Raw genomic sequence first — 21,425 nt, forward strand, 5'->3', positions numbered from 1 at the left:
TCCTATTCTCATTCACATTGACATCGTGTTTGGGATTTTACGTTTCGGAAAATTAATTAGAAACAGTGTGTAGCACCACATTGTACTAATACATCTATAAAATCACCCTAAAAATTGATTCTTAGAGTTTCGAAGAACAAGAAGATAAACAGAGATCCAAATGATTAAGTAGCCTACTTCCCTATATGATACGTCAACGATTTCGGTTTTAAAAACAAAATTGAAAAAACGCGTTTTCGAGAACTCTGCAGTACGTCGAAGTTTATAACATGTATCTCATGAATGAAAATGTTTCGTATATGGTGCTACAGTCTAAAAATATTACAGCGGAGATCTTCCATCTCTGTCTACTGTTGCTGAGGATTCGATAGCACATAAACAGTTGTGACAAGCAAGATTATGAAGATGACTGGTGTTAAATTCCCAGTAATTTAAGTTGTGCTCTTAGATTCTTGTCCAACCGCAACTCGGAAATCGCTACATATACGGAAAAAATGGTGAATTATTCCTGACAAGAAAAAATATAAAGGTCACTGTCGGTTGTTTCACTCACAGCAATTTCACCTCCAGCAATTTCATATTTCGTTTTTTAAACACAAAGAAATCACGAAATCATTACTGAGGCAGTGCGCTCTGACATGTAAGTAATAACGAATATTGCAGAAAGATCTTAACTTACACGAATAACAATGTCTCAGAACGTGTTGCATATATGAAGAGGAAAAAACATTTTTTCGTATCGATTCGTGAAGATGAACGTAGGCTGACTTTGTTGCCAAATGGTGCTGCGTAGGTCATAAATGCGTGATAGTATGGAAGGTTTCCAATATCAGGCTTCACGTAGTTGCTTTCCATTGTTACTTGAAAGTTGTAAGCACGTTTCCATAGTTACTAACTAAACCATTTGTGGGAAAAAGTACACAAAGTCACTAGTAACGTCAGAGGCGATATCTTGATATTTAATTATCTTTAAACTCTTATTTGCATAAAAATAACACGTATTTTGAGAGAATACTGACGAAAAACTTTTTTTTTATGTAATCATTCACAGTAACAACTTAACCTAACCATATTCCTAACAAAGGAAAATAGTCTATTATGAACTCACTTTCCAACCAGATGCGTCTTCTGGTGATTTTTTTAGTAACACAATCACTAAATCCAAAGCTAAAACCGCTAAATATGTTTAAAATAACGAATTATAGGTGTACATAAACCACAGCTCACCGATCGACAGGGCCACACCAAAAACCAAAACCTCTCGGTACAATTGTCGTAAAATCGGTGGGAGGACCGTTCGGTAACAGGTCTCAGAAGCTTACTGAATAGGATATTTTGATAAAGAACCGAAAATGACGTCACTATCGAGACAAACCTACTACACCGATCAGTATGAACGATACAGAATAGGGCCCGAGGTAAACGCAGCCCACACCGTTATTCGAGGCACCACTAGCTTGCACAGTGCTATGTTGACAACTTGGGTCTACGGCTTCGTGGGGCTTGCGCCACACTGGAACCCAACCATCACCACTTTCCGGTCTTCTAGGGGCAACCGAAATCGACACGAGCTCAGGAGAGGTGCTGCAGACCATATCGTGCTGTTAGCGAAGGCACTCGCTTCGGTCGACTTCTGCCTTAACCCATTAACGCCAAATTTCTCCGCACCGTCCTAAGTGATACGTTCGTCGTACGTCTCACATTGATTTCTGCGGTTATTTCACGCAGTGTTGCTTGTTTTTTGGCACTAACAACTCTACTCAAACACCGTTGCTTTCGATCGTTAAGCATAGTTCGTCGCCCACTGCGTTGTCTGTGGTGAGGTAATGGCTGAAATTTGGAATTCTTGGCACACTGTTGACACTGTAGATCTCGAGATACTGAATTCCCTAACGATATCCTAAAAAGAATGTCACATGTGTCTATCTCCAACCGACATTCCGCGTCCAGAGTATTAATTCCCGTCGTGCAGCCATAAACACGTCGGAAACTTTCTCGCATGAATCACCTGAGTACAAATGACAGCTCCGCAAATGTACTTTTATACCTTGTTTACGCGCCACTACCCCCTTCTGTATGGTGTATATCGTTATTCCATGACTTTTGTCACTTCATTGTAAGCCACGTTGACAAACGGCCTGGCAGTGAGCGTCTCGATTGTTCGCATGTTACTGTCATCACCATGTGTGGAAAGTGGTTGAAGGGGGATGGAACCGTAAGCAGGCGATTAGCTGGAATGAGATTTTCACTCTGCAGCGGAGTGTGCGCTGATATGAAACTTCCTGGCAGATTAAAACTGTGTGCCGGACCGAGACTCGAACTCGGGACCTTTGCTTTTCGCGGGCAGGTGCTCCCGAGTTCGAGTCTCGGTCCGGAACACAGTTTTAATCTACCAAGAAGTATCATGTTTCGTATGTGATATATATTAAATACTCGTAAAACGAGAAGTGTTGAAAAAATATAAATAAAAAAAATATTATCAGGGCTAGATCCAGCTATCACGCAGCTTGAACGCTAAACACATGACTGCCGCCATCTCGTGCTCGGGGTCGCAATGCACCGGTACTTCTCTGACGCTCATAATCGCCTTAATAGTTCGTCTTACTACTTGGACGTTATTTTGTCCTAATGGATTACTAAAAGTACAATAAGTTTGAAGCAAATCCAGGATTAGAACTTGGTGGCCTCCCCTTGTAAGTGACTGAATACCTGCACGTCAAGCTATTAATCTAGTAAACATACAACTTGAGTCGGCGGCCCCCTTAACTTGGCGCCTTGGAAACCAGAGTTTCTCTCCAATACACCCGGCGCGGGCACACCCTGTCGTTGGCCGTCGTACCTGGCTGCCAACATCGTTGATTCCGCGACCTACGTAGCCATGGCGTTATCGGCAGGCGTGGATACCAAACCAGCCGACAGTATAAGGTCACTGGAGAACATTTTAGTCACCCATTTACAAGAGTGCACTGGCCGCTTTGGTGCACTGTGAATGGTCAAGAAATGGCGCCACCATGACCAGTTATATGACCCTTCACAACTGATGTAAGTAATGGCAGTGAGATGGTGTGTGTGTGTGTGTGTGTGTGTGTGTGTGTGTGTGTGTGGTGCCACTAGATAGCATGGAATCAGTACAGCAGTAAGGTGACATGTAATGGAAACAGAATGTCAGAAATGAGCTGTCGTGTCTGGACCTGAGGACAACGTGTATCTACATCTAAGTGATTACTCTGCTATTCACAGTAAAGTGCCTGGAAGAGGGTTGAATGAACCACCTTCAAGCTCTCTTTCTACCGTTCCACTCTCTAACGGCACGCGGGAAAAACGAGGACTTAATTTTTTCTGTGCGAGCCCTGATTTCTCTTATTTTATCGTGATTATCATTTCTCCCTATGTAGGTGGGTGCCAATAGAATGTTTTCGTAATCGGAGGGGAAAAATGGTGATTTAAATTTCATGAGAAGCCACTCCAATTCACCATCATGCCTGTGTGTCTGTGACACTATCTCCCCTATTTCGCGATAATACAAAGCGAGCTGCCCCTCTTAGTACTTTTTCGATGTCATCCGTCAGTCCCACCTGATGCGGATCCCACACCGCACCGCAATACTCCAGAATAGAGCGGACAAGCGTGGTGTAAACAGTCTCTTTAGTAGATCAGTTGCACCTTCTTAGTGTTCTACCAATGAATCGCAGTCTTTGGTTTGCTCTACCCACAATGTTATCCATGTGATCGTTCCAGTTTAGGTTATTTGTAATTGTAAGCTGAATTTACCGCCTTCAGATTTGTTTGGCTAATCGAAATTTAGCCGATTTCTTTTAGTACTCGTGTAAGTAACTTCACATTTTTCTTTGGGTGCAAATGGCTCTGAGCACTATGGGACTCAACATCTTAGGTCATAAGTCCCCTAGAACTTAGAACTACTTAAACCTAACTAACCTAAGGACATCACACACACCCATGCCCTAGGCAGGATTCGAACCTGCGACCCGCGGTTCCAGACTGCAGCGCCAGAACCGCTAGACCACCTCGGCCGGCTCACATTTTTCTTTAGTCAGGTTCAATTGCCACTTTTCGCACCATACAGATATCTTATCTAAATCATTTTGCAAGTCGTTTTGATCATCTGATGACTTTACAAGACTGTAAATGACAGCATCATCTGCAAACAATCTAAGACGGCTACTCAGATTGTCTGTATGAAGCTTCCCAGCTTGACGGAATTTAAAGGAAGACTGTCCGGCGTGTCTACAAGAAATGGTTTACCAATTCCAGCCATGTAACACGGCGCAAGAACAGTGGTCGCAAAAAGATCATAACCGACGGAGAACGGAGGCCAGAGTCACAATCTGTCACGTTTTCAAACCCAGTAGAAATTACTTCTATTCTCATCTTGTGGATATATTTCATCGATCACGTTTTTCATTTCCGTACAAGGATACACTCTATACAAATAATTTCAAAAAGGAAGCATACATGGTCAGTAATCAGCGGTCAGACAAGTCTGAAGTACCTGCCAACGTAGTTATCCTGATACTTCTGATGGTTATGTTCCACAGCACTGATAGAAGACACTTCATAGAGTTACCGTAGTGATGGTGTGTCCAACATGTCGTTCATGCTAGTATCGCAACTACTTTAACACTTTTCCCGAGTCATCGTCAGTCCCGTTCTTGTCACAGATATGTAGGAGGAGGAGGAGCTTGCGGCTGCTCAACGCCCAGGTTATCAGCGTAAAAGATGACTTCATGGCGTTAAATCTGCAAATATTAAATTGCCAGCAGTACATTACATAATAATTGTCTCTTAATATGCTGTGTTTCACTACAGCTGCGTGATTAATTGTCTGAAAGTTGCTAGTTATTAGTAACATTTAGTAACAATTGTAACGCACTACATTGCAAGTCACATATTTTCATGTGGTATCTCCTACTTATCTAAGTCCATATGGTGAATATGCTGTGTGTGTGTGTGTGTGTGTGTGTGTGTGTGTGTGTGTGTGTGTGTGTGTGTGTCTTGCATCGACTACTGTTGTAATCTTCAGTCACATCTTGGCTACTGTGCCCATGGAGCTTTCCGCCTGAATTCACATTCGGTTACTGTTTTGCGGAGGATCTAAATTGATGAACACAGTCGCCAATGACTGTCTTGTTTAAAAGACAGGATCTGGCTGTTGTGAATAAATGTTTTACCTGGTACTTTTCGTGGTCTAATTTGAGGACACCCAGCTTCTACGTACAAGTAACCCAAGCCCCAGTTTTTTGAGCTATTTCTTGCCAATAAAACGTATAGCATAAAGCATCTGCAGGGTGAACAAGCTAGTTGTAGCAATGGTTATAAGAATCAAACCACCGCGTTACGCTACATTTGCAACCATCACAACTGATATTTGAAGAATTGTAATATAAACGCGATTTTATGGTACTCCATAGTTCTCAGATAAAAGCTAGAAAATGCAATCGTTAAAGGAAATTCGATACTGCCATTAAAAATAAAAAGATAAACAATTAAATTAAAAAAACAGAAAAGAAACAGAGTTTTCAACTGTTTCTCTGGCTTAATAAAACTGTAAAGCAAGAAAATAAAATATCTTTGAAAGAAAATATTCCCTCTTTATTAGATATGGATAGGAGTGACATAATCTCAGTATTACTGTTTATGATCTCTGTAATTTTTCTTAATTTTCTATAATATATATATTTTGCGCATGATCATCGTGTTTTCCAGTACGCAAGTTTGCTATCTGGGACGTCACGCGCTTTTAATACTTTATAGTGAGACAAGTACGAAGAAAAACAAAAGGTGCCGTGCCATGCATTCTACGAGCAAGATATCGCAAATAGCCGGTCTCATGTAACACATTTAAGCTGTTGACAATGAGAATTAATTTTCAGATGCCTTGTTTGACAAAGCAGAGATAAACAGTGATCTTCCAGCTTTGTGCGTGTTTGTAAGTCATAAGTAGTACAGAGAGAGTGATAATGGAATAAATTACTCACGCATTTCACTATCAGAAGTGGTTTCTTTTCTTTCACAAAATATATGATTGTTTCACTTCCCTAACCCTGACAAATAATGTTGCAACGAATACTTAAACACGTCGATGTCAGTTACACATTGTAATTTGTTGAGAAACAGAACTCATATTATCATATGGAGAGTGTAGTGCACATGGCTGATAAGTACAGAGCACAAAAATGTCATATCGTTTAAATGCAAGAATGTGTTTATCCCTTCTTTAGTTCAGTTTGTGTCTTCTGCTTACCGTGTAACATCCGCCCTACCCGAACACCAAAATTCACTGACGCAAGGGACCAAAAAGAATCAAAACTCACAGAGGTTTTCTTTCTCCCAGGAATTTCGCGTCTCTGTCGCACGCAGAGGACTTAGCATAATGTGCTTCTTCCAACTTACTGACTATGATTTCCATTAGTCGTCATTAAACAGTTACGCACGAATGTGGTCAATAAATGTAACTAAGTATAGAAATAGCATTTGGTCACCAATTTAAATTTCCGTTTGCATTATGATATTTTTGTGTCCTTAGAGCCACTTTCGAGTGCTACATCTCAGTGTTATGTTTGCATCCCCTAAGGTACAAAGTGTTCAGAAGCAATACACTCTTATCTACAAAGTTATACAAGTTGTTCAAAGTGGTCTCCATTATGAGAGTCACATAACTACAACGTTTACAATGTTTTCTGTTCATGTACATAGGTTGCAACGTTTCTTGGTGTTCTTCAGCGACATAATTTGCAAATTATGAAATTTATTTCTGCAGCGCAAAAACAGTGTGAAAATGAGTATTGGAAGCAGTATCCTGAAGATCTCCCCTCAAGAAAATGTCGATTAACGGCAATCAGGAGACGAAGTGGCAACAATCCCTTCGAAAACATTTGACCATCACAACACTGATGCAAGAGATTCATAGTATAGTTGGCTATACGAACAGTAAAACCACGTTTTTACAAACCGTTGCATCATCGGTACGTAGCGCCCACTGGTGAGTGTACCGTGAAAGAATATGATGCAGATTCATCTACGCAACTCTGGGCACCAAACAGTTTTGTGGGAAGAAAGGGGACCCGTGCAGCTAATTTCGATTTCCCGACGCCCAAATGTCTGAGTTCTGTGCCTTCACATACCTATGGAAGTAAAACCAAGTCTCTTGAGACGAAAGCCATTGAGATTCTCCTCATTAGGCGTTGCAGATGATGTGAAACATTGACAAAGAGCTACAACTTTCCCATTGTCTTCAGGTGAAAACTGACGAGAAGCAATTCTGTAAGAATGAATATTTGAGCTCTTGTACATTGCCATAGGGTCACTCCCAGAGCAAAACTCAGGTTAATCACATACAGGGTGGCATAGACTTCGTGGGGCTCAAAGAATATGCAGCTTTCTGGAGTTAATATTTTGGAAAGACCACTTTTGTCCAGTCTACCGAATTCCCTATCTTTTGAAAATTGTTGTATTGCCATTTGCTGATAGATTTGTTTAGTATATGCTTACCATACTTCTATGTGGAGCCTTGTGAATCTCTGCATAACTTGCGCATTTAATGTGCTGGGATCATACCTGCAACAGAAACGAAATTATTGTATAAGAATCCATCAGTTTTTAAACACAATGTATGAAATGACCTATGCGATAAAAATTATTAATTCTACGTATAAAAAAATGCATTTAGCTCATTAAACACTCAACTCAGCTTCATCCAATTTAGGCTTCAGGATCCTATTGTACACAGGGTAGTCCAACGTACAGAGTAATGTAAACAGTGACACGCTTAAACTATACATGGCCATTCAGCTGCCCCTACCGCTGGGTTTTATGCACCCCACAACGCTTTCAGACACCATGCACAAGATTTTCATATTCTCTTGCTCACTATTGGCAAACTATTAGTCCTAGAGAAAAAAATGAATGGGACATTTTTGTACGAAATTTATTGTAGTTAAAGCTTGTACTGGGATACGTTTTCTGTAGAGGCCATAGTTTCAGAATTATTCAAGAAAAACGTGAAAAAGTGACCTTCAAACGCGTTTTTCTTGAACAACTTGAAAACCGTGGCCTCCAGCGAAAAAGTACCCCAGCACAAAATTTAATTACATTAATTTATTTAGGACCAATTGTTCAAGAGTACTAAGCGAGAGAATATGGAAACCGCGTGTGTGGTGCGTGAAGGCATTGCGGATTGCATAAAACCCATCGGTAGGGGCAGCTAAATGACTCTGTATAACACAGACACATGTTGACAAACTATGGCTGACTGACAGCTCAAAGATATACAGTGCAGCAAAGATCACTATATAGAAAGATTTAGCCTATTCCCTTGTCTTATCGATCACAGAGACAAATGCCTGCTGAGATAAGGCAAATTAGTGTCACAGTTGTCCCAAAACCCCTGAATTCCCTTCATTTTATGGCCGCGCATACAAACATTATGACCACCTGCTTAAAAACGTGTCGGACCCACCTCTAGAACGCAATACAGCAGCAATTCTGTGTTGCCTAAATTCGACAAGCTCTTGGTAGATTTCTGAATGTACGTGGTACAGGTCACTTAGGTAATGAAATTACAGGCTGGTCGTTAGTGGGCACAGTATTGGAGCTCAATAGCGTCCTAGATGGGTTCCATCGGATTCGGATCACACGAAGTTGGTGGGCAAGACATCAAAGTGCGTTCACTATCACACTTCTTAAAGCATTGTAGCACGACTTTCATCTTTTAACGTGGACAGTTATGCTGCTGGAAGATGCCATCGCTGTATAGGAAGACACCAGAATGAAAGGATATTGGTGGCCTGAAATAATGTTCACATAATTCATAACTGTCATGGTGCTTGCGATTACTACTACAAGACCTGTGCGAGCCATAGCGTCATTCTGCTCCCACCTGATTTCGTCTGTGGCACAGTGCATGTTTCGAGCGGTGGTTCGCCTGGATGATAGCATACCCAAACACGACCATCGACCTGGTATAAAAAGAAATGTCGTTCATCCGATCACCAACACATTTCTTTTGATCAAAGGTCCAATCTCAATGATAACTTACCCATTGCAATCGTAATAGATTATGTCGTTAGACCAACATGTGAGCAAATAGGCGTGTCTGCTATGAGCCCGATGTTCAGCACTGCCCACTGAACAGTGCGCTCCAAAACACTTGCGCCTGCACCAGCATTGTACTGTGTCGCCAGATCTGCCACAGATAGGAACCTGTCCTGCTTCATAGAGCGAGCAAGCCTCCGAGCCCCACGTCCTATGGTGAGGCCCGGACAACCAACACCATGTCGACTATTCGTCATTTCACCGTCCTTCAATCGCTATCGAAAGAGGCTGAAAAGTGTAGCTCGAAAGCAGCCGAACAGCTCCGTGCTTTCCGAGATGCTTCCTCCCAGACCTCGATACAGTGATTCCCTATTCGTCTCTGCTGCACTTTCATTATGTGATCAAAAGCATCCGGACACCCCAAAAACATACGTTTTTCATATTAGGTGCACTGTGCTGCGACCTGCCAGGTACACCACATCAGCGACCTCAGTAGTCATTTGATATCGTTAGACAGCAGAATGGGGCGGTCCGCGGAATTCGCGGACTTCGGACGTGGTCAGGTGGTTCGGTGTCTCTTGTGCCATACGTCTGTACGCGACATTTCCACACTCCTAAACATCTTCTAATAATTTCCGGGTATGCAGCCGGATCCCGTCGACATTCTGCCACGATATTTCGGCCCAGAGACGTCCGGCCATCATCAGGTGAGTACACAACTACTGAAGAGCCCAGGTGCAGTCGCGGTATTTATGCCGAATCTCGCGCATGTGAAATGTACTGGCATCCTACAGCGCATGCGTCAGGTGTTGACATGCGCAGCATAGCCGAGTTGTACGTGCTGCCCTCGGTGGTGGAAATAAAGGTTCATCTAGTCATTGAGTATCGAATGACACTGTCGATTCCGCTGATGTGGTCTCACTTTTTACCAAAGTGCCTTTAATGGAATCATTACATCTTATTGGTAACTTATTCAGTGCAGAAATGACGGCCTTGTTTGAACATATACTCTCCTCAACGTACTTTTTATTCAATGACGAATTCTTTGAACAAACAGACGGCGTCGCCATGGGGAGCCCTTTGTCGCCTGTGGTAGCTAATCTCTTTATGGAGGACTTTGAGGAGAAAGCACTTGAGTCTGCTGTTTTAAAGCCTACGGTCTTCTGGCGGTACGTAGATGATACTTTTGCTGTATGGCCTCATGGCAGACAGGAACTGGAGAAATTCCTTCATCACTTAAACTCATTACATGAGAACATCAAATTTACGATGGAGATTGAAAAAGAGGGCACTTTACCATTTCTAGACGTGCTAGTACGCCGTAAAAATGATGGGTCATTAGGACATTCTGTGTACAGGAAAGCGACTCACACAGATCTGTATCTCCAGGCGTCAAGCTGCCATCACCCAGCACAAACAGCCGGTGTTCTCAGTACCTTAATACATCGAGCGCATATAATATCGGATGATGAAAACCTCCACGCAGAATTAGAACACTTGGAGAAGGTTTTCAAAGAGAATGGCTACACTTCTCGCCAAATAAGGAAGGCCATGCGCAACTATCATAACAAGAAGCAACGCACTGAGGACGCAGATGATGACTTTAAATCAACTGCGTTCCTTCCATACGCCGGGAATGTGTCGTCGAAAATAGGCCGATTACTGAAGAAAAATAAAATCAAGGTTATCTTTCGTCCACCAGCAAAGAACCGGGCCCTGGTTGGATCCGTTAAAGACGATTTACAACTGAAGAAGGCAGGCGTCTACAAAATTCCCTGTGAATGTGGCGCTGCATATATTGGCCAGACGACAAGAACTGTCCATGAACGATGTATAGAACATGAAAGATACACCCGTCTGCGGCAACCGTCAAAATCGGCAGTAGCAGAGCACTGTATTTCCTTGGGACATTCAATGGAATACAATGTAACAAAAATTTTATCCCCGGTTTCCGGTTTTTGGGATTCCGTAATCAAGGAATCAGTGGAAATACGTCTTGCCAATAATCTTATAAATCGTGACAACGGCTTTCAGCTGGATAAAAATTGGAATCCTGTTATTAAAATTATACAATCACAGCGGAATCGACAGTGTCATTCGATACTCAATGACTAGATGAACCTTTATTTCCACCACCGAGGGCAGCACGTACAACTCGGCTATGCTGCGCATGTCAACACCTGACGCATGCGCTGTAGGATGCCAGTACATTTCACATGCGCGAGATTCGGCATAAATACTGCGACTGCACCTGGGCTCTTCAGTAGTTGTGTACTCACCTGATGATGGCCGGACGTCTCTGGGCCGAAATATCGTGGCAGAATGTCGACGGGATCCGGCTGCATACCCGGAAATTATTAGAAGAAGAAATACGCCGGGAAAATTTCAGAAGTCACTCCTAAACATCCTTAGGACCACTGATTCCGATGTGATAGTGAAGTGGAAACGTGAAGGGACACGTACAGCACAAAAGCGTACAGGCCGACCTCGTCTGTTGACTGACAGAGACCGCCGTAATGTGTAATAGGTAGACATCTATCCAGACCATCACACAGGAATTCCACACTGGATCAGGATCCACTGCAAGTACTACGACAGTAAGACGGCAGATGAGAAAACCTGGATTTCATGGTCGAGCGGCTGCGCATAAGCCACACATCACGCCGGTAAATGCCAAACGACGCCTCGTTTGCTGTAAGGAGCGTAAACATTGGACGACTGCACGGTGAAAAAACGTTGTTTGGATTGACGAATCACGGTACACATTGTGCTGATCCGATGGTAGGGTGTGGGCATGGCGAATGCCCAGTGAACGTCATCTGCCAGCGGGCGTAGTGTCAACAGTAAAATTCGGAGGCGGTGGTGTTATGGTGTGGTCGTGTTTTTCATGGAGGGGGCTTGAACCCTTTCTTGTTTTGAGTGGCACTATCACAGCACAGGCCTACACTGATGTTTTAAGCACCTTCTTGCTTCCCACTGTTGAAAAGCAATGCGGGAATGGCGATCGAGCACCTGTTCATAATGCACGGCCCGTGGCGGAGTTGTTACACGACAATAACATCCCTGTCATGGACTGACCTGCACAGAGTTCTGACCTGAATCCTATACAACACCTCTGGGATGTTTTGGAACGCACAATTCGAGCCAGGCCACACCGACCGACATCGATTCCTCTCCTCAGTGCAGCACTCCGTGAAGAACGGGCTGCCATTCCCCAGGAAACCCGATTGAAAGTATGCCTGCGGGAGTAGACGTTGTGCCAGTTTTGGATATGTAAAGTAAAAGATATAGGTACCCCAGTTTTTATTGATTTTTCAGAGCTAAACTCAATTCTTTTAATGACGAATTTTCTAAATGGTGGGCCAACACCATATTGAATTCCAGCATCACCGATGGAGGGCGCCACGAACTTTAAAGTGATTTTTAGCCAGATGTCCGGATACTTTTGATCACATACTGTACATGCTTTCCTTGTCGCACCATATATCTGAAACGCTACCAGGCATTTGGTAGTGTTCAACGTAACAGAAATGAGATGGTCTTCAATAGCTAAACAGATTAAGAAAACACTGTATTTCGAAGAACAGTTTTGCTAATTACATTGCTTATTTTTGTTAGCCTAAATCTGTATTTCCCTAAAATATTTGAGCCAACTGGTTTTAAAGCTTCAGACGTGGTATTTTATAATTAGCATCAATACTTCGAAAAAATTAGACTAAAGAAACCATTCTGAAACATAGTCAAATTTTAGCCAGTCATAAATTTTTCCTAAGAGTGGTGTCTATATTTACTTCATCTTCCTTTTAACTATATTACAGGATATAAAACATTAAATTATCTTATTGTGCCAGTTTTGGATATGTAAAGTAAAAGATATAGGTACCCCAGTGTTTACTGATTTTTCAGAGCTAAACTCAATTCTTTTAATGACGAATTTTCTAAAATATTCTACAGCATTTTGAGGTGAGGGCGATAAACGTTTGCCAGCTTCACTGGCGGATGAAATATTCCTAGGAAAAACTTATTATAAGGCAGAGCTTACAAAACTGCAATGCTAAATAAAATTTAGTGTGCTTCGAGTGGGCGTTCTGCTACATTTTGGCGATTTAGGATGGAGCAGCATTAGGAAACGACCGCTGACTGACCGTCTGTAACTATCTCAAGACGCATCATACAGGTGTTGAGAATTCACTATCTGTAACAGTTCTGTAAAAGTATTTAAAGCCTGTGACACAATACAGTGGAGAGTGAGCATTGGCAGGAGTTACTTTCCACGTCGGGCTTTACAACGACCTCAATGAACAAATGATTTCTCTCATTCCACGTTGTGGATTATGTTCGTTTTCCCTGCCTGTGTTGCTAGCAGCCGGCTGGGGTGGCCGAGCGGTTCTAGGCGCTACAGTCTGGCACCGCGCAACCGCTACGGTCGCAGTTTCGAATCCTGCCTCGGGCATGGATGTGTGTGATGTCCTTAGGTTAGTTAGGTTTAAGTAGTTCTAAGTCTAGGGGACTGATGACCTCAGAAGTTAAGTCCCATAGTGCTCAGAGCCATTTGAACTATTTTTTGTTGCTAGCAGACTAGTCTTTTTTTTCATTTTTACGGCCAAGTTCAAAATTTTTTGTGATGTGCTTGCTGAATATTACAAGTTTAGAAAATTTATGTTGCGTTTCCGAGTTTTGAACAGTCATTGTTTGTTCTTTGCCGACTCAGCAACATCACATCGTCACAATGAAAGTGAAACTGAAGTTAGAGTTTTTGAAAACGAGAAATACTACATTACAGTTCTTATTTTGATAAACGTAATAAGTTATTTTATATAACTTAACAGATATTAAAACTGGTTTTCCTTCTGTTCTGAACTCATAAAGATGAGGTTTTAATCTGTTTGAGCACATCGTAACTATTGTAGTGGGCGCTAATTTAGTGTGCATGTGTCTTCCAACATAAAAATATATGCTCTGTTTAAAGCGTAATTGATGTTTCTCTGGAAGCACTTGCGTAACGCTTCTGGACTTTAATGATTTAGAGAACGATCGTTGTATAGAGATATTTCGTCACCATAAGATGAAGGATGGTTTCACGCATCTCTCTAAACTATTCCATCCTGTGTAAGCCTCTTCATTTCTGCGTAACTACTGTACCCTGCATCCAGTCGAACCTGGTTACTGTACTCAAGTCTTGCTGTCTTCCTACAACTTCTACCTCCCTCCCCCTCCACACCCATACACACACACACACACACACACACACACACACACACACACACACACACACACACACACACATATTTCCCTCCATTAGCAAACTGACGAGTCATTGGCGTCTCAGATTGTGACCTATCAACTGAACCCTTCTTTTACCCAAGTTGTATCCCTTCTTTTACCCAAGTTGTGCAATAAATTTCTTTTCTACCGAACTCATTTCAGTACGTCTTCATTAATTATTCGATCTCACCATATAGTCCTAACCATTTGCCTATTGCGCTTGCGCCACATTTCAAAAGCCTTAATTCTTGTCTGAACTGTTTATCGTCCACATTTTACTTGTGTTCAAAGTTTCACTCCGGGCAGATACTTTCGGAGCAAACTTCCTACAACCCGATTTAAATGTAGACTGGATTTAAGCTAATTTGTCTATTTTATAAAATCTTATCTTTATGTTGCCAGTCGACTTTGTATACCTTCTCTACTTCGGCCATCTTCAGTTATCTTTCTGCCAAAATAACAAAACTCTTCTACAATTTTTGTAGCATGTTTCCTAATCAAGTTTCCTCGGAGTCACCTGATTTAATCCGACTATATTCCATTATCCTAATTCCACTTTTGTTGATACTATAAACTCCTTTCAAAATACTGTCCATTCTGTTAAATTGACTTTCAAGTCTTTAGCCGTCTCTGAGAAGTCTCGAAGATTTTATTTCTCCTCTGTAAATTTTAATTCCCATTGCGAGATTTTCAATGGGTTCATTTACCGTGTCGTCACTGTACAGGGGTAGGTTACAAACCTGCCTTCCCTCCTTCTCAACTATTGCTTCACGTTCATGTCCTACGACTCTTATAACTGGATGCTGGTTTTTGTACAAGTTATAGATAGCTTTGCGCTCTATTTATTTTATACCCACTACCTTCAGAATTTAGAAGAGTATACTCCAGTCAATATTTTTAAAGGCTAAATTCACCACATTTATCGAATATATGCCCGAAACTTGTTACTTGAACAAATAAAAAAACTTTCATAAAACAGTGACTGTTTATTTTGTAACGTTTCCCAAAATATCACTATATACGACTGGCATTAGCTGATTTCTCAGCCACAGATGCAGGTAATCCCTGCACGTTCCCAGCACTCACAAACACAAACATGCAGCTTTCCATTCCACGATGAATCGTCCCGTATCAGTTCCATTATATCAATCTGCCTTTGAAAGTGAAATACAGACCATCAATCTTATCGCTTCCAGTAATGGCTATAGCTCTGACCTGATTGATAATATCCTTCGAAAAAACGCATAAAATTGCACCACTTCTGCACGCTGGCCAAAGGGGACCAGTCAGTATTTACAAATACTGGTGCCCGATGCCACGTTGTCAAAATTTCGGATAACCTCGCAAAAAAGTTAAAGTCTCTTAAAAAACCTAGGTTTTACAATAACAACAAAATATCAAAATTTGCAACCTGCAACCTTGGGCATAGAATAGTTTATACAGGGTGTTCGGAAATTCTCATCGCAAATTTCTAGGACCTGTAGAGGGGAGTGAGTACATAATATTTTGAATAGGAACCCACGTCTGGAAACGTACCGGTTTCGTGCTACGACACTTTCAATTCAAATGTTTAACTCATCAACTTCTGTCAGAAGAATTGAATTAGATATGTCTCAGTACAGTTATTAGGTAACAAGTCTAAAGGAAATATATCGAAACGTGCATTTGTCACTTACGCACATTTTTTGTTTTAACAATTAAGGTTTTTGTGTTTACATCAGCCGGCCCCTGTGGCCGAGCGGTTCTAGGCGCTTTAGTCTAGAACCGCGCTGCTGCTACGGTCGCAGGTTCGAATCCTCCCTCGGGCATGGATGTGTGTGATAACCTTACGTTAGTTAAGTTTAAGTAGTTCTAAGTCTAGTGGACTGATGACTTCAGATGTTAAGTCCCATAGTGCTTAGAGCCATTTTAACATTTTTGTTTACATCATTCCAAAACAGAAAGTAACACAGCGTACTGTACGTGCAGAACACTATTGATGCATTACGACGGCGACTCGATGTGCCGATCACTAACGTTGTTCCAGATACCGTACCTACGAAGCATGTTCTAGCACAAAATCTCCAATCCACCTGGTGTCTCTTCACTTACTAGTGCAGCAAACAGAACTCGTGCCAGCAAATCTGTCTCTGCAGGAGTCTCGTAGTAAGCCAGAAGGTAAGTGATGTCAGGTAATCATCTGACGTTGTACGCGTCACCCTGTCTTTCCTATTGCACACCAGGAAAGCAACTCCGAGACTTTTCTCTTTCCCTCAGCAGGAGGGGACGCGTTAAACATCTGAAAAGGACGTGTATGTATGTATGTATGTACTGAACCAGGGCCTAGAAACGACGGAAAGGCTTCGTCTCGCCATAGCCCTCAGTGGTTCACAATCCCAGAACAGGCCACAGCAGTCCACCCACCCCACCGCCGCCCCACACCGAACCCAGGGTTATTGTGCGGTTCGGCCCCCAGTGGGCCTCCCCAAGAACGTCTCACACCAGACGAGTGTAACCCCAAATGTTTGCTTGGTAGAGTAATTATGGCGTACGCGTATGTGGAGACTGTTTGTGCAGCAATCGCCGACATACTGTAATAGAGGCGGAATAAGGGGAACCAGCCCGCATTCGCCAAGGCAGATGGAAAACCGCCTTAAAAACCATCCACTGGCTGGCCGGCACACCGGACCTCGACAAAAATCCGCCGGCCGGATGCGTGCAGGGGACATGCACGCCTTCCCGCTCGGAAAGCAGCGCGGCTAACCGGGCGAGCTATGCACTGCGTTATTCAAAACAATATTCGTACTGATGATTGCATTGCTTTAACTATATCTGTGGGACAAACATTTAATACTTTCCTTTGTATACGCTCCATATGTCAATTTTCCTATTTCGTATCTTTTGTGTAAATATCTGTGCAAGTCGTATGTCATTTTAGTTTTGTTTACGCCATTTAATTGTATTCCAAGAATAGCCTTAGACCACGAAAGTCGGTTCTTAACCAATTAAATAACATTTTACAGAAAGCTAGAAAACAGTTTGTAACATTTCTGGCTTTTGCTATCACGGTTGCTTTGTTGTCATCTGCAGCATCTCACTTGTTATCACAGGCAGTGACGGCACACAGAAGCATCGATCGGTGTCTACAACCGAAAGGAAGTTGCCATGCAGTTGGATTTCCTACTTTTAGCCGAGGTGTAACTGGTGGAGCATGCTACGCTACGATTGGCTACTGAGATACGGTTTGCACCCCAAAACCTATAGCTTCAATTCTACATGTCAATAAAAGAATGCCAGACATGAATTTGCAAATAGATAAACAGTCTCTCTTCACTGAACACATTAGGATGTACTTGCGAAAGTAATCTAAATATAATTTTTGTAAACTAACGAAATATGTTGACGGTTGAATCACTTTGTGCATCCTCTGGTTGCCACGAACAGTGCCTCAAAGTAATGCGCGCCAGCAATTAGTCGGGATGCACACCTTGCCGACAGCAGTATGAAAACGTGTTGGCGTGAGACTACGAGCGATGCAGCCTCGTTACGTATTAGCAAAGTGTTTAACTACTGACTGTGCAGGAAAGATATTCTCGTAACGTATGTGAATTATCTTGTGTGTAGATTGTAGACCAGTCGGTTAAGCACGCGTCTTTGCGATATAGGTTTTGTTATTCTCACCAACACTGACGTCATGAATAAAATATCTGGCATCCCTTGTACAACATAGACTACGTCACTTAATTGTCTAAGCCTGAATATGCGAGTCATGTATCGTAGCAATCATTTTCAGACAACAGTATCTGGTAAAGAACTGACGTTCCGCCGATCACTGTGCTGGGGCAAACTACACTGCGCAACAGAATTAAAAACTTGCTCTGTAATGATGCAAAAGAGCGGTTCCTTGCGATTTCACCCTCGGGCTCAGCGACGCTTCAGACGGCAAGGTATCAGCACAGGTGAAGAAAAGCCACAACTCAGAAGCTCATGTGACGTTCTAGGTGGGTTAATAATGTCACATTGGTGCTAAATTTCACCACAGTTCTGCCTAACGTCACTGTGGGCGTGTCACAGGATGGGAAGGTCGCCCTCTTACCCACATTTCGCTCCTTCTTTTGACGCCTCTTATGTGAAGGTCAGAACCGCGATGGCCAGAGTTGAAATCAGGCGGTTTTCTTATTACACTCCTGGAAATTGAAATAAGAACACCGTGAATTCATTGTCCCAGGACGGGGAAACTTTATTGACACATTCCTGGGGTCAGATACATCACATGATCACACTGACAGAACCACAGGCACACAGACACAGGCAACAGAGCATGCACCATGTCGGCACTAGTACAGTGTATATCCACCTTTCGCAGCAATGCAGGCTGCTATTCTCCCATGGAGACGATCGTAGAGATGCTGGATGTAGTCCTGTGGAACGGCTTGCCATGCCATTTCCACCTGGCGCCTCAGATGGACCAGCGTTCGTGCTGGACGTGCAGACCGCGTGAGACGACGCTTCATCCAGTCCCAAACATGCTCAATGGGGGACAGATCCGGAGATCTTGCTGGCCAGGGTAGTTGACTTACACCTTCTAGAGCACGTTGGGTGGCACGGGATACATGCGGACGTGCATTGTCCTGTTGGAACAGCAAGTTCCCTTGCCGGTCTAGGAATGGTAGAACGATGGGTTCGATGACGGTTTGGATGTACCGTGCACTATTCAGTGTCCCCTCGACGATCACCAGTGGTGTACGGCCAGTGTAGGAGATCGCTCCCCACACCATGATGCCGGGTGTTGGCCCTGTGTGCCTCGGTCGTATGCAGTCCTGATTGTGGCGCTCACCTGCACGGCGCCAAACACGCATACGACCATCATTGGCACCAAGGCAGAAGCGACTCTCATCGCTGAAGACGACACGTCTCCATTCGTGCCTCCATTCACGCCTGTCGCGACACCACTGGAGGCGGGCTGCACGATGTTGGGGCGTGAGCGGAAGACGGCCTAACGGTGTGCGGGACCGTAGCCCAGCTTCATGGAGACGGTTGCGAATGGTCCTCGCCGATACCCCAGGAGCAACAGTGTCCCTAATTTGCTGGGAAGTGGCGATGCGGTCCCCTACGGCACTGCGTAGGATCCTACGGTCTTGGCGTGCATCCGTGCGTCGCTGCGGTCCGGTCCCAGGTCGACGGGCACGTGCACCTTCCGCCGACCACTGGCGACAACATCGGTGTACTGTGGAGACCTCACGCCCCACGTGTTGAGCAATTCGGCGGTACGTCCACCCGGCCTCCCGCATGCCCACTATACGCCCTCGCTCAAAGTCCGTCAACTGCACATACGGTTCACGTCCACGCTGTCGCGGCATGCTACCAGTGTTAAAGACTGCGATGGAGCTCCGTATGCCACGGCAAACTGGCTGACACTGACGGCGGCGGTGCACAAATGCTGCGCAGCTAGCGCCATTCGACGGCCAACACCGCGGTTCCTGGTGTGTCCGCTGTGCCGTGCGTGTGATAATTGCTTGTACAGCCCTCTCGCAGTGTCCGGAGCAAGTATGGTGGGTCTGACACACCGGTGTCAATGTGTTCTTTTTTCCATTTCCAGGAGTGTAGTTGACGAGGAAAACATTCCCGGCGCACCGCCGCTCAGAATCCACACGAAAAGCCCTTAAGGGCGCATAAAGGGTGTCAATGAAACCAGCCCTTCCCCTAGGCCATTGATTCCCACGCTTTCACAGTCAAGTACGACAGTTCGCGCTGCGATGAGCGATAGGAAGACATTCTCGACAACCTTTGACACTGCTGAAACACTCGGACATTTCGACCCTTTTCTAAGCCCACTGTAGGACTGCATTCTCATTCGACGTGGCCCCACCCCTTTGGAGTTCAACGCGACCGCAATTCTTGTTCTCGTGCACAGGTTGGAATCACTAGCGGCCGTTCAAAACCATTCGACGAAATTTGAACGTGATCTGAAGTGGCAAAGGGTGCTTACACTTTTCCAGCCCTCCTGATGCATATCCTCCTGTTGCCTGATCATGAAGTGATGCGACATTGACATATGCGTGAATGGAACATCAAAGGATCCTTTTAACACCCCACAGATCGGCAAGACCTTCGGTACCACTCACCCACTTCTGTTGAGAATTTAAAAAATGAACGTGTACAGGGAGAACCTGCGAAGTAGACTGAGGCACCTGCAGGCAGGCAACCCTTGACATTTCTACGATTGTAGCTGCCTCAGGGTCTATCACCATTTTTCACACCATGAAGATATATTGTGTAAATCACTTTGTAATTCGTACTGATCTTCTGATGACTTTAGTAGACTGTAAGCGACTTCATCATCTGTAATCAGTCTGAAAAGGCTCCTCAGATCCTCTCCTGAAATGCTTATCTAGATTAAAAATAGTTAAGACCCTGTAATACTTCTGTGGGTAACGCCAGATATCACTTCTGTTTGACTCAATGACTTCCTGTCAGTTACTACGAACTGTAACCTATCTAATAATTTATTCATAATGTGGGCCACAGTCATAATATATTTCTTTAAAGTCGGTACCGCCATTAGACTTTTTTTTATTTGCAGTGTTACATTTACACGATCATGATTTCGGCTTTAAAGTGCCATTATCGAGTGTTTTAAGGTTAGACAGTGCTTAAGATGGCATACTGTCGTATTTACAATACACTATTAGACACAATGTCTAAGGGTCAATATAAACAATGTGTCTAATAGTGTATTTTAAATAATACAGTATGCCATCTTAGGCACTGTATAACATTAAAACACTTTATAATGGCACTTTAAAGCTGAAATCATGTTCGTGTAAATGTAACACTGCAAATAAAAAACAGTCTATTGGCGGTACTGACGTTAAACTGTAACCTATCTGACAGAAAGCCACGAATACAGTCTCACAACTGAGACGGTATTCCATAGGCACACAAGATGCTTGTGAGGAACGGTGACGAAAGCCTCCTGGAAAATTAATCCTGTCGTGATTACAATTTATTTTCCATATATTTGAAAAATCTAAGATCAAAAACTGCTTTCCTTTATGATAAATAATACGCTACTAGTATCAAAAATTTTTTGAGTTGACCGATTTTGAAAATCGGTGAAGTGGGACTCG

The sequence above is a fragment of the Schistocerca cancellata genome, chromosome 3 (genome assembly GCF_023864275.1).
Source record: "Schistocerca cancellata isolate TAMUIC-IGC-003103 chromosome 3, iqSchCanc2.1, whole genome shotgun sequence".
Taxonomy (NCBI): Eukaryota; Metazoa; Arthropoda; class Insecta; order Orthoptera; family Acrididae; genus Schistocerca; species Schistocerca cancellata.